Genomic DNA, 14,571 nt, shown 5'->3' on the forward strand with positions numbered 1-14,571 from the left:
AGCAGGGACTTGATGATGTTGCTTCCTCTCTCCTGCCAAATTCTAAACTTAAAGAGCCTAGTCCCTCAGAGAAGGAAGAGATAAAGGTAGGGTGGAGGTACATAGCTACGATGAGGAATTGTTTCTTTTTAAAGTTAAACCCACATCTACACTATGGCCAGCCAATTGTACTCTTAGGTATTTATCCAACATAAACTAAAACATAGGTTTACATAGACTTGTATGAGAATGTTTATAGCAGCAATAGCCAAAAACTGGAAACAATTCAAATGTCTTTTTTTTTTTGGTACTGGGGATCGAACTCGAATCCTTGCTCTTGCACACCAAGCAGCGAAACCACTGAGCTAAATCCCCGGCCCTCAAATGTCTTTTAATAAAAGAATAGATACTATTTTCTTTTAGCATATCCACACCATTGAATACTCTTCAGAAGGTGAGTATGACATGATCGAACTCAGGACCTTGCGCTTACAAGGCAGGTGTGTGTGGTGCCTGAGCTAAATCCCCGGCCCCTGTAGCTTTTTAAAAAATGCTAGGTAATACGGTTTATATGATTACCAAAATGTATCAATTGAACACCTAAGTTCTGTAGATTTTACTGTATGTTAGTTATACTTCAAGAAAAAACAAGAGGATAGTGGTATAGATCAGTGGTAGAGCACTTGTTTAGCATTCCTAAAGCCCTGGGTTTGAACACCAGTATCTTAAGGAAAAAAAAAAAGACAAGACAGCTAGGAGTTTGAGGCGAGCCTCTCTTACTTGGCATTAGAATGAAGACAACAGGACCTGGGTCTGGTGGCACACACCTCTAATCCCAGCATTCTGGGAGGCTGAGGCAGGAGGATCACAAGTTGAAACACAGCCTGGGCAATGCAGTGACTTAGTGAGACCCTATCTCTAAATAAAATTTTTAAAATGTGTGAAGGATGTGGCTTAGTGCTCAGTTCCACTCCCCCCAAAGAGAAGAGTTGGATTTCAAATGAAAAAAACAAAAACCAAAAAACCTTAACCATTTTTTTGGGCTGGGCATATAACTCAAGAGCTCTTGCCTTACAGGTACAAGGCCTAGGTTCAGTCCTCAGCACTGAAGGAGAAAAAAAAAGAAAAAAAGAAACAAATTTGTTTCCCGACTCACCGTCCTGGGAACAGAGGCTTAACAGCAGCTGGGCTGCACCTCAGTGTCTCTTGGGCAGACTCTGGGGAAAGATTTTCAGGTGGCCGCTTCTAGTATAGGACCCTCAGTGTGGGCCGGTTGTTCCCTAAGGAATGGCACTAACCTGTCAACAGTGGCTAGCTACTCCCCACTGCCAAGCGTGACCAGTGTTTCAAGTCAGAAGAAAGTTCTGTAACAATATATAGACTGAGTACTTAGAACCCAGAAGAAAAAAATCAAATTTACTAATAGACAAATCAGAGCTCTAGTTCCAGAGCAGCCACTACGGTCATGAGGTCTTGCACAAGATAAAACCTCTGAGCCAGTTCTTGTCCTGTGAAACAGAGTGGGTGACCTACGCCTCACTTCAGCTCTAACACTGCAGGTGCCTGCGGGATCCGATGAGGAGCAGTCCTCCTCGGTACTAGCAGTCATCTGCCCTTAGCGGAATAAGGACCACCGAAGGGATTTTGTGTGTCATGTAAAAGTAATTCCTCTCCTTTAACACACTTATAGTCAGATTCAGGGAGAAAAGCAACACGACTAAGATGTCTGCTAACATGGTAAACCCATGTACATGGGATGAAAAAGTAGATCTGCTCAAAACCCACAGGGAAGACTGGAGAAGGAAACACACACCAAGTGTGTATGATGTGCAAGGTATACACTAGATGAGGCACCTTGTACAAGTCATCTCATCTAGTCCTCTCAAGACTTCCATAAGGTAGCTAGGTGTAGTGGTGCACTCGGGAGGCTGAAGCAGGAGGAACGCCGTGAGTTTGAGACCAGCCTGGGCTAGTGAGTCCAGGACCAGCCTAAACTACAAAGCGAGACCCTGCCTCAGAAAAAAAAATTAACTAAAACAAACAAACAAAAGAAAAAAAGACTTCTGTAAGAAAGTTTTCACATATATTTTATAGATGAAAAAAGTGGAGGTTCAAAAAGATCCAATAACTGCTGAAGTCCATTCAATCCAAGAGACTGGATATGGAACCAGGTCTACCTAACTCACGTGTGTTTTTTCCTGCCACTACCATTTGGCAAGAAATCAGTTGGAGATTCTAGGTCCAAAAGGGGCCCTATGAAGCCCTAGCATTTTCCCCTTCTTACCTATAATGCATTTTGTGTTCTTGGGTATTCCTTGGCATTACACAAAAGAAAGGGTTAAACCTGTATTTAGGAAGAGGAAATGCCCTGGAAAATTGAAACACATGCTGTGGCTCTGACCAAATTTCACACTCATTTGGTTGAGCAACATCCATAGTGTGTGGGAAATGACTCCTTCTCCTCCCAGCCTCTCACCCCCTCCTTTACGCATCGTGTCACCTGCTGCCTTCCTTCAGTCCAAGCAGAGGAAGAGAATGCAAGACTTTCATCTTTGCCTGGTGCGTGTTTAAGGCAGAGGCTAGCAAACCCAGAGTAGGAAGAAGTATTCGGTGAAAAAAGAAAAGGAATAATGTTCTCTCATTTCTACTTGGACCAGCATAGGAGGCAGCTCTTATGACAGCCCCTAAGGAGGGAAGGGGATAGCCTGCTGCTGCTGGGGAGGAGCGGGGGAGGCTGTCCTTCCTGGAGAGTAGGCAACATTCAGGACGACAAGGCACATTCACACCTGTCTCCTCATCTGGTATTTCATGCTCACATGAGCTCTGTATTTGTCCACAAGAGTTATGCTTCACCCAGGAGAGCAGATGGAAACATTAAAAAAATTGTTTTCCTTGCAATCCTCTGCAACCAGATTCTTGCTCCTGACAATGAATATACAGCTATTTGGTACTGGAAGCTGACTAGATAAAATACTTGTAGGAACCAGGAACCTAGTCTGGCTTAGAGCATAGCATAGCTACCTGGAATGAAAGAAAGAAGGGAAGGAAGGAGGCAAGGACAAACAAATAAACACCATTATGGAAGTTAGTGTCCTAAGCTAGTCCCACACAATGCCATCCCTCACATGCTCCTCCTTGAATCGAGAGGAGTAGTTTATGTTTGACCCCCCGCTCCCCCAATCTGGTCTAAGACTGTCTTGACAGGTAGAATGCAAAGAAAATGACAATTTGGGACTTCCCTGCCAGGCACCAAAGGGCCTAGAAGCTTCTCTTCTTCCATTGTAGAGATGTAAACCGCCCTGGACAGTCTAAGCTACCCTGCAAGTCCCTGACTGAGACGATCAGAACTGCCCAGCTGAGTCCTAGATGACCTCTGGAACTGTGAGATCCAATAAAATAGCTGTTATTTTAAGTCACAAAGTTTTGAAGTGGTATATTAGACAGCAAGAGGGAACTGAAGCAGCTGGCTCTTATTAAAAGCAAAGCTAGTATTTTCTATCCTAGACATCTAAAATAAACTATGTTGCAAGAATACAGAAAAATCTACCCAGTTTTAGTTAACATTAAAGAAATATGGCTAGGTCCAGTGCAACATGCCTGTAGCTCCAGCTACTTGGGAGGCTGAAGCAGGAGAATTCCTTTAGCCTGGGAGTGAGGCCAGCCTGGGCAACATAAAAAAATTTTTAAAAAGGAATTTATAATGGGGGAAATTCCCATTTCCTTTAGCCATTAAGCTTTTAAAAAGCTAAGAATAAACTTATCATAGATGCGGGAAAGATCTTATGAACATTACCAAGGTCACAAAAGAAGCCTAAATGGAGAAGCCATTACATGTTCCAGGGTAGGGAGACCAAGTATAAAGAAATAGACTCAGCCACTCCATACTTCATGTGAAAGAATAACCGGGTGAAGAGAGTCACAATATTTTTAAACTAATGACAGAAGTGTCCAGTATCATTTAAAAATCTCTTAGACCTGTAACAAATTAACCAGTATAATACTAGCAAGAAGATGGGTAGGTCAATATGTAGTGTATGATTTATGATAATGAGTATTCAATAATTAGTTTAATTATGATGGAGAAAAAGTTAAATTCCTATTTCATTCCACTTAGCAAAATAAATTCCATTTGACTAAGAGAAGGTGCTAACCAATCCGCTTATATTTACAGTCAGAACTCTGTGCCGGGGGCTGGGCAGGTGGGGAATGAGGCAGTAAAGTCCCTTCCCTGATGGAGTCTCCTGTGCAGTGGGAGGGATGCGAGGCAAGGGAAAGCACAGTTCACTAAATGCAATCGTGACAAACTGTTTGATGAAGTGCAAAGTGCTACAATGGTTCAAGAGTTAAGTATAAAAATGTAAATATATAATAAGTAGCACAAAGTGATCCTGGAAGCTGGGTGTGGAGGTACACGCCTATAGTCTCAGCATTCAGGAGGGTGAGGCAGGACTGTGAGTTTGGGGTCAGCCTGCTCTACAAAACAAGACTCTGTCTAAAAAAAAAAACAAAAGCCATTTCAAGGTGGAAACAGTGAATTACATTTGTCAACGGATTCTTTTTCTTTTTCTTTTCTTTTTTTTTTTGGTACCAGGGATTGAACTTGGGTCCTTATGCTTGCAAGGCAGGCCGCAGAACCACTGAGCTAAATCCCACCCCCTCAACAACAGATTCTTTAGCGGAAAGGAAATGTAAGCAGAGCTGAAAAGGCAGAAAAAAGCTGAAAAGGGTAAATACCAAGTACTTTTAGAGGGAAGTACCAAGAAATGAGCTTGAGCTGCCAACACCAGGTAGATGAGTAAGGTATGGAACGGAAATAGAGGAATCTGTTTAAAGAACAGAAAAAAGAAAAAGAATTTCTTGGTTTTGTTTTTTGAGACAGTTTCTTGCTATGTAGTCCAGGCTGGTTCAAACCTGAGGTGATCTTCCTGCCTCAGCCTCCCAAGGGCTGGGATTACAGGCATGCACTATTATACACGGCTCAAGAAAGGGAAATCAGGGCCAGGAATTTAGCTCAGTGGTTCCGCCACTTGCCTTGCAAGTGCAAGGACCCAAGTTCGATCCCCGGTACCCAAAAAAAGAAAAGAAAGGGAAATTAGGGGCTGGGAATGTAGCTTATAAGTTTTCGAGTTCAATTCCCGGTACAAAAAAAAAGGAAATTATTGAAGAACTAATATAGTCATCTCCCCAAATCAAATTCTGTGATTCTTTCCAGATTAAAAGGACCCTCACTTCTAAGAACCCAGCACCGTGACTAAAGAGACCCGCACCAGTGTTTTAGAACACTCAAGATAAGGGGTTATGAAAACTTCAGTTCATTTGGCTGGCATCAGACTACTCAAGATCAATACTGGAGATGAGAAGACAAAGAAGCATAGCCACCAAAACCTGAACAAAAATGATTTTCAGACTAGCATTCTGTGTCCTGTCAAACCTTAAACCAAGCATCAGAAGAGAATAAGGATACCTTCAGATATGCAGGGTCTAAAACAATGTCCATGCCAGGTGTTCTGTCGTCGGAGCTACTGGAGGGATCTTTGTTTTGTCCTGTTTGTTTCTGAGACAGGGTCTTGCCACGTAGTCCAGGCTAGGCTCCAACTCACGTCCTGCCTCAGCATCCTGAGTGCTGGGATTATAGGACTGAGCCACCACACCTGGATTGAAGATTTTTTAAAAGAGGACAATGAGAGCAGAAATGAAGAAAGAAAGGGATATGGAATCCAAGAAAAAGGAGATCCAGACAAACGCGAAGAAAGTTCTAAATGACAGTTGTGCTTGAGGTCTCGACAATAAACAGTGCAGAAAAGGGGGTGGAAGGCTGTAAGAAGGAAGAGACAACAATGAGACAGAAGAGATGTGTGTTTGATCATATGCAAAAATACTATTCAGAGAGTTTAAAAAACTATTGTGGAGTTAGAGATGAAATAGTGATGGTAACATAAAAAGCTAAGTACATTTTTAAATGGGGGAAATGTGATCTGGTATTAAATATACTTAAGATCTTAAATAAGGTAAAAAATGAAGACTGGTTTAACAAATGGGGAGGAAATTAAATCAGGCGGATGGAGGGAAGGAAAATGGGGCTGTGGGATACTGCGAATGTGCTTATTAATATTGTTAAGGGGAGGCCGGGGATTTAGCTCAGTGGTTTCGCCGCCTGCTGTGCAAAGCCCAAGGACCCGAGTTGGATCCCCGGTACCAAAAAAAAAAAAAATTGTTAAGTGGGAAGTCGATAGATAATACTTAACATGTAGAAACCCTGCCTGTAAAAACACAGTGCAGGGATAATATTGAGATAGTGAACACCCGGGAAAAACCCAGATGAAAGTGTTTAGGAAGGAGGGCTGAGGATGGTGCTCAGTCAGTGCAGTGCTTGCCTTGCAGGAACCAGGCACTGTGCTCAATCCCCAGCACCATAAAAAGGGGGGAGGAATGAATTTAGGGAAGAGATTTTAAAGAAGAAATATGGTTTGTAGCACTATTTGGCTTTTTAAAATTAGAAATATGTGCTAGATGTGGTGGCACATGCCCATAATCCCAGCACTTGGGGGCTGAGGCAGGAGGATCATTGTAAGTTTGAGGCCAGCCTGGGCTACATAGTGAGACTCTGTCTCAAAAATAAAATAATGTATATGTATTATCTAACTAGAAATAAAAATAAATTCCTAAAGGAACTTAAGAATTATATACAAAGATTTATATTACATTGCTGTAATACTGAAAAACTTGAATCCAAAGAGCCAATGACAGGAAACTTTTATTTTATTTTAATGGTAGTGAGGATTGAATTTCCAGGCCTTTACACTGAGCTACACCACTAACCTCTCATTGAGTTGTGTGGGTTGTTTTTGGTACCAGGGATTAAACTTGGGACCTTGTGCTTGTGAGGCAGGTGCCGGAACCACTGAGCGAAATCCCCAGACCCTCTCATTAAGTTTTTTTTTTTTTTGTACCAGGGATTGAACTCAGGTCCTTTCAGTTGCGAAGCAGGTGGCAAAACCACTGAGCTAAATCCCAGGCCCTCTCTCATTTAGTTTTTAAGTTGCCCAGTCTGGACTGGAACTTAGAATCCTGCCTTCGCTTACCAGAGTAAAAGAGTTACATTCATACAATGAACAACATCATTAGTTCTTCTTTTCTGAAAATGTATAATGGAAAAATACTCATAACATCGAATAAAAGAAAAATCTAGAGGCAAAAATGTACAGACAAGGATCCCCGTTTTGTTAAAGGGTATTACCATGTATTTGCACGCATCAAGAGATAAAACAGTTATCTCAAGGCGATTAGACTAGGAGCAGTTTTTATTTCCATCTCTTCTGTATATTCCTAAATTTTCTACATTCAGTATTATATTATTATTGAATGTTATTTTTTTAAAACTAGTTAGAAAAAGGAAGCACTGGGCAGGCTAAACCAGAATCTCATAGTTTATTATCATTATGTTTTAGTAAACCTCGCTTCTCAAAACTTAATGTATTTATTTTGCTGCTCATGAATAGCTAAGAATATTTTTATTATAATCTTTTATTAGAAAATTTAAAATAATACTTGTTATTTATAACATTTAAAAATGGCACTTGTAAGATCATTGAAATACTACTAGCCTTTCTGAATTCAAATCATTCATCCTTTCCTTCAACAAATATTATTTTGTACTTCCACTAGTCTTGGCATTATGGTAGCCATTGGAGATACAAAGATGAATAAACCATAGTCCTTGCTTACCGATTATAGACTGTAGTAGCTTGTTTTGTTTTGTTTTTGTGGCACTAGGGATTGAACTCAGGGTCTGTGCACTGAGCTACATCCCCAGCTCTTTTTATTTTGAGACAGGGTCTTGTTAAGCCATTAAGTTGCCCAGGCTGGAGCTGAATTTTCAATTCTCCTGTAGCAGCCTCCCAGAGTGTTGGGATTACAGGCATATGCCACCATGCCAGGTTAGACTACACTAGTTTGTAGGACTTGGCCAAACTTCAAATTTTCTGTCTTAATTTATTAGTTGGTCTATCTATCTAAAAGGATAAGCCTGGAAATGACTGTACAGTTCTAAAATTCAATGACTATGATTTATGACTGTCAGAAGAAGTGTTCCACTTGTTAGCTGGTACAGTTTTTTTTCTTTAAAATGGAGTCTATGTTGCCCAGGCTAGCCCTAACCTCCTGGGCTCAAGTGATCCTTCTATCTCAGCCTCCTGAGTAGCTGGTGATATTGGCGTGTGCCACTGTGCCTGGTTAAACTGTTAAAGTTTTGTGTTTTGGGGGTGGTGGTACTGGGGATTGAACTAAGGACCTTGCGCTTGCAAAGCAGGCAGCGGAACCACTGAGCTAAATCCCCAGTCCCTAGTTTTGTTTTGATGGTGGTACTAGGAATTGAACTCAAGGCTTTCGCACTGAGCCACATTCCCAGCCCATTTATTTAATATTTTAAATTTTTTATATTTTAAAATTTTCAGAGTCTTGGCAAGTCACTAAGTTGCCCTGTTCGAGCTCAAACTTTTTATCTTGCCTCAGCCCTCTCAGAGTGCTGGGAGTTTTGATGGGTTTTTTTGTTTTGGTAGTGAGGTTTGAAACCAGGGTTAAGTACTTGGTCTACCACTGAGCTATACCCCTATCCCCACAGTTTTAAATCTGTGGTTCACATAAGCCCTAAATGGTAGTTTTGTTTCTAAAGTTTGTTGAGGAGACATTAATATTATGAGATAGGGTGAGAACAAAGAATAACAGAAAAATGACATGAAATTACTAAGAAATATAAACAGTCCTTGTCCTTGTTTCGTCTGTACTCAGTCAAAAACTACAGAGGTAAAAACCAGAGGGAAGAAAAATGGGGGTGAATTTGAGCATGATCTAAAGAGCATGATCTAAACACAGATGTTAAATAACAAAAGACCACTGTCCTTGTCTTCCTATGAATTGGTATGCCACTTGGAAATAAAGTAGACAAAGGGAATGACAAAAAATGGAGGATTATAAGAAATCAAGATTACTACTCCTACCTTGCAGTAAAGTAGGAGGCCTTATTGCTATTAAGATGTGCCATTCCCTCTCCTGGGTTAGTTTCTTAGCCATTGGTTCAGTGTACACAAGGTTACTGCTTTCACGGTAATAACAAAACTAAGACTAGGCCTGGTCTCCTACTACTCGCTTTCTCAATCTCAACGAAGACAGCTAACCTTGATTTCTTGCTAGCTGAATTAGTATAGTGGTAACTTGGTTCACAAATGCTTGTTTTCTTTGCAAACAATTTGGTTCACAAATGCAAATGTTTGGTAAAATTTTGTTTTTGTTTGTGAATTCTGCATCGGGTGACAAAGACAACCACAGCCATTTTTCCCACAAGAACACAAACATAGCCATCTTTTCCAAAGTCATGGAACAAGTTAAGATCATGAACCAAGGTACTACTGTATCTTCTTTCTTGGTATTTCCATACAGTGCCATTGCTTTAGTGTTAGTTTAGAGTTAACAGTAGTCTGTAAGTTTGCAGAAGGCAGAGAGGGAAAAGTTTGCCTTGCTTCTGTTACCTGCAGTGTCTAGTAGAGAGCCATGAAATAGTAGTGCTTAATTGTTTTTGAAAAAAACTCATGTGGAAATACTGAAGAAATCTAATCCTGATTTTCCTATGGAACATTTCTTGCAATTTTCAGGGAAAATTGGTAAAAAGTGATGTTTACAAGGAATACGGCATCACCCAAACAGAAGGTCCCCCATATGTGTCCAGTAGCTGTTGGGCCAGGAATGAAAGTTTAGAGAAGTAACACCTCTACAAACAGCCTGCCAATGGTGATGGAAAGCAGCCTAAACTCTGAAGTGACTGTATTTGGAGGGGGGGCCATTTTGTGCTCTTTGGGGGAAAATGTTAATGAGAGGCTTCACAAATGTCAGACTTGCCTGATTAAACGAAGTCAGCTAGGTAGATGTTTTCCATATTAATGCCATCTTTGCCGAAAGAGCAAAGAGGGGGAAGAAAAGGAGGTTTGAGAAAGGAAAATGATAAACCTCAATTATTTACAAAAGAAATTATGCTTCAGCTAGCTTCGGCAAGGATACCAGAGAAGAGAACCGTTCTATGGCAGGCCTAGCTGCTCTACCTCCTTGTCCCTTTCAAAAAGAAAAATTCAAACCTGCGCCGGAGAGGTGATGAATTATACCCCAGTGCAACCAATGCCTGGCCTAGGTTGTCTACTGATGAAGAACTTCAAAGAAGCTAAGAAATTTCATTTAAATAGTTACTTAAAACTTAAAGAAATAAAGAGTAGAGGAGGAAAGTCATTCAAATAATCGACAGTCTTAGTTTGAGCCCATGTTTTACAGAAAGTTTTTATTAGTGTGTTTGCGATATACAGTGTTCACATTCATCTTGGAGGACTGGAACATATACAAATCACATCGTCAGTTTTATTCCCCCTGCTCCCCCTCCACATCTCTTTTAAAAACATAGGAGGCCTATGTTTTTAAAATTTTTCAAAATTTTATATAGTTTTTTTCCTCTTCTTTGACTTTTGATGCAAAGATTACATATAATTTCTATTCCTGACACAAACTCGGTAGTTTCTATACCTAAACTAAAGGGTAGGGGTGGGCAGATACTATTGAGTAAGAGAGCTCAGCCTGCTTTGCCCTGTTTTTCTCAGCCAACCTGTAGTTGTGTCCCGATCGACCAGCATTAACACAGACACAAGGAGGTATTCACTTGGTGCCAATTCTGCCTCGCTGCATTCAGACTTGATCTCCATGTGTACTTAATAAATCACACTAGTTAGCTGGAGAGAATTAGTCCCAAGACACCTAATGACTATATCATGAACTGCAGTATTAAGGGGATTAATTTTTTTTTTTTTGGTACCAGGGATCGAACTCAGGACCTTATGCTTGTGAAGCAGGAGGCTTTGCGAAGCAGGCAGAGGAACCACTAAGCTAAATCCCCGGCCCAAGTGGATTAATATTAATCTCAGCCACTGCAGTTCAGTGGAAAAGGCCAGGCCATTTTCAAAAAGGCACTCTGGTCGGGAAAGATCCTCCACAGAGCCCAGGAAGATTGATGAGGACTTCCTCATTCTGACTGTAAATCTTCACCTCCCAGGTACACGGCAGCAACTCCAGTCCAGATGCGGCCATAAATAACCAGCAATACCACATGTGCCTGGCCCACCTTCTCTGCCTTGTGACCCACACCCCTGAGATGGCACAGAAATTTTACCGTCCCATGCAGCACCCAGGTTTGTTTTCTTTCATATAAGGGCCTACACCTCATGAATCACTTATTTCTTTTTTTTGGTACTGGGGATCGAACTCAGGTCCTTGCGCTTGTGCAGCAGGCAGTGAAACCACTGAGCTAAATCCTCAGCCCCATAAATCACTTATTTCAGAAAAAGATGCATACTGACTGCAGCTGTCTCACTTTGTAGTTCAGGCTGACCTTGAACTCGCTATGTAGCCCAGGCTGGCCTGGAACTTGCTGGAATCCTCCTGCCTCAGCCTCCCAAGTGCTGGGATTACAGGCATGTGCCACCACATCCAGGCTTTTTCTATAAGACACCGAAGGGACCAATCTTGGCCCTAATTTCACCATTCAGAGACTACCAGTATGAGCCTGCCAAGCCTCAGCTCTCCATAGACAAGGCACAGTTTGGATTTAACTGGCTCAGAAACATGGAACCAGTACAACATGCACAGAAAGAAAGCAATAGGCCACAATTACGCTCAATTCACTGGAGACCTAATTGTTCCTCAGTGATACTGCAGGCACCTGAGGAAGATACCAGGAGCAGAGATGCAGGAGCAGAGCTGTATCTGCTGGAGAAACTAAACTGAAACAGTTCTTCTACAAAGCACCAGTTGTATAGCTTGAAAACACCAAAGTGTAGGTTTATTCCAACTAAGATTACCCTTTAATCTGCAGAGACAACACGCAGTCACCAAGATTCCCTGGCAATGGATGTGACTTCCAAAGAAGGCTTAGGCTCTTACCAACAAAGGTTCTTGAATTAAAAGCTAAAAATAATCAGTAGCGGGCCAGGGATTTAGCTCAGTGGTGCCTCCGCCTGCCTCACAAGCCCAAGGCCCCAAGTTCAATCCCTGGTACCAAAAAAAAAAAAAAAAACCAAAAATTCCCCCAGTAGCATCAAAATATAAATGAACCAAGAACCTGGTGCCAAATTATCTGACATTTATAAATTCTTGCTTGGTGTGGTGCCACATGCCTATAATCCCAGCACTTAGGAGGCTGAGGCAGAAGGATCACCTGTGCTGGAGGTCAGCCTGGGCTACACAGTGAGTACAAGGCCAGCCTGGACTGCATAACAAGACCCTATCTCAAAAAAATCCTAAATAAATAAATAAATAAATAAATAAATAAATATTCCATCATATTTACAAGAGGAATGTTTAAAAGTAGAACCCACTCAAGTTCTTCATGAAGTAAAGGTGGAGCTGAGGGAATTGTTTTTTTTTTTCTTGGTACCGGGGATCGAACTCCAGACCTTGCACATGCGAGGCAGGCAGCAGAACCACTGAGCTAAATCCCTGGCCCCAAGCTGAAGGAATTGTTAAGGCTAGATGTTTGTTTTTCAACACAAGAGAAGAAAACCTCTCCCACTTGCTGAGGAAATGTTCTGTGAACCCAGGGAACCTATAAACCCTTGGTTCCACTGCAGTAGTTCAAGTTTGGGAAAATTCACAGGAATGGTTGACTGTAGCTAAAAAAGACAGTTCACTTAAGTAAGAACAGAAGGTATTAGGCCCTTAGTCACAATTTATGTTTTCCTAACAGCCAGGCTGGTTTACATGGAGCAAGGTACTGATAAGGTTTAAGCAAGAGAGGCCTTCTCATCCTCTTACCAAATCAACCCTGGGGCATTATCAGATTTCCGAGGCTTATTCCCTACAAAGCAAATGCACAGAAACAGAAGCATAAGATTACCCTGGACAAAAAGATGGGAATGTGCAGCATTCCCTTTCTTTCTTCCTTCCTTTTCTTTTTTTTTTTGAGATACAGTTTCACTATGTAGCCTACCCTGACCTTGAACTTGCAGTGAACCTCCTGCCTCAGCCTCCCAAGTACTGGGATTACAGAGAGTACTGGGATTACAGAGAGTACTGGGATTACAGTCGTGCACCACCATGGCCCGCCACCATCCTCTCTTCATCTACACTTCCTGTAACCTTTCTTTCACATTCCCATCCCCTACAACTTTTCTCTTGGTTCTAAAGAAATTATGCACGCAGAGTCCAAAGCCTTTTCATCATAGCAGTCAGCCTAACTTAAAGCTCAAGCAAGTTAGTCCCAAGACAATTCGGGACATTAGTCAGAAGCGTTATGGTGCTAAGATCATGTGCATATACCACACCAATCTGCTTAGAGCTACAGCCCCCACAGAGTGACTGGGAGTATTTATAGTACTTAGAAGCTACTTTGTCTCTTGCCGATCATTCCTGTTCTTTTAGCAACTACCCTCAAATCATGAGGCAAGGTGTTCCCCAGACAAGAGGAACTTGTGTTACATAACTCTACAGGAAGGGCACTTCTGGTAGCAAACTTTTATTCCTCAAAGCACCCTCTAACGAAGAACACTGCACCCTGGCGAGTCCCCAGGCCATCATGTACACAGGACAGAGCCATCCAGCAGGATGCATCAGGCTCCAGGAATGCTGAAGTCCACATATTTGCCATTCAACTCCAAAATGGCTTTTCAAGTTCAATCAGCTATAAATGTTGCTTTGTTTTAATTTTCCACTGAACTTCCTGGAACCTATTATCCAACTGTCAGGGATGTATATTTAGCAAGAGCAACATGGCCTCTTTGCCACTGCCCCACTGCTTATGTCACCTCTAATAAACAGAAAATCAACTCCTTCCTCAATCCCTGCTGCAAATGTGGCTCTGTGTTGGTAAAGAACAGACTTGGTGTACAGGCCATAAATTGAACAACCCCTCACAGCTATGTGCAAATCCCAAATCTCTCCTTGGCTAATGTCGCTACAGGTTTCGCCAACAGTTCCATGAGAAACAGCTGTGCCGCCCTCACTGGAATACAAGCGTGCATGCACGGCTCTATTCTGGGGACGGCAGAAGCAAGGATGACCTACAGAGAAACTGAGCAGGGTTAACAGGGATCTCAGCCCATGCAGCGGCAGCAGACAGGCAATGCTAATACAGTGTGCAATTTTAATAGGGAAGATCTGAAAAACCAAAATGAGGGCTAATAAGAATAAGTGGGCAGATACGTATCTTCAATTTTATCTAAGGAAACTAGATAGAAAATATAAACTTCTCTCAGTCAATAGAAAACATGAGGCGTAACTTTTTCCATTCTATCTTTTGGCTTTTCCAGCTACTACACTTTTTACTCTGACATCAAAGAGTACAAACAGTAGATGTGAAGGAGAAACACATGTATCCTACACCTTTCCAATTCACCATCTCCACCAACTACAAACCCACTGAAATCCTCAAATCCCATCTACCCATGTGGCCTCTAGTTCCACGATACCCATCACAACTGCTCAAGCCCAACAGAGAAGGTGAGGCTTATATGTATGCACAGTATGGTTGATCATAGTTTTCCTAAATTACATAAATGCCAATCAAGA

At 41.7% G+C, this 14,571-nt stretch overlaps 1 protein-coding gene across 21 annotated transcripts in view; it reads right to left on the minus strand.

Moving 5' to 3' along the window:
* Gbf1 (golgi brefeldin A resistant guanine nucleotide exchange factor 1) overlaps positions 1–14,571 on the minus strand; it is a 130,204-nt gene that overhangs the window by 55,826 nt on the left and 59,807 nt on the right. For 2 of the 21 annotated variants that reach the window (XM_087185751.1, XM_087185750.1), the window contains one exon: positions 5,444–5,630. The exons of the other annotated variants lie outside the window; for them this stretch is intronic. The gene's annotated coding sequence lies outside the window, so the exon portion shown is untranslated. The remainder of the gene's footprint in view (positions 1–5,443; positions 5,631–14,571) is intronic. 21 annotated transcript variants of the gene reach the window in all.

Source organism: Heterocephalus glaber, unplaced genomic scaffold (genome assembly GCF_053883595.1).
Source record: "Heterocephalus glaber isolate CG9 unplaced genomic scaffold, H.glaber_assembly_v1.0 deba00001498, whole genome shotgun sequence".
Lineage (NCBI taxonomy): Eukaryota > Metazoa > Chordata > Mammalia > Rodentia > Bathyergidae > Heterocephalus > Heterocephalus glaber.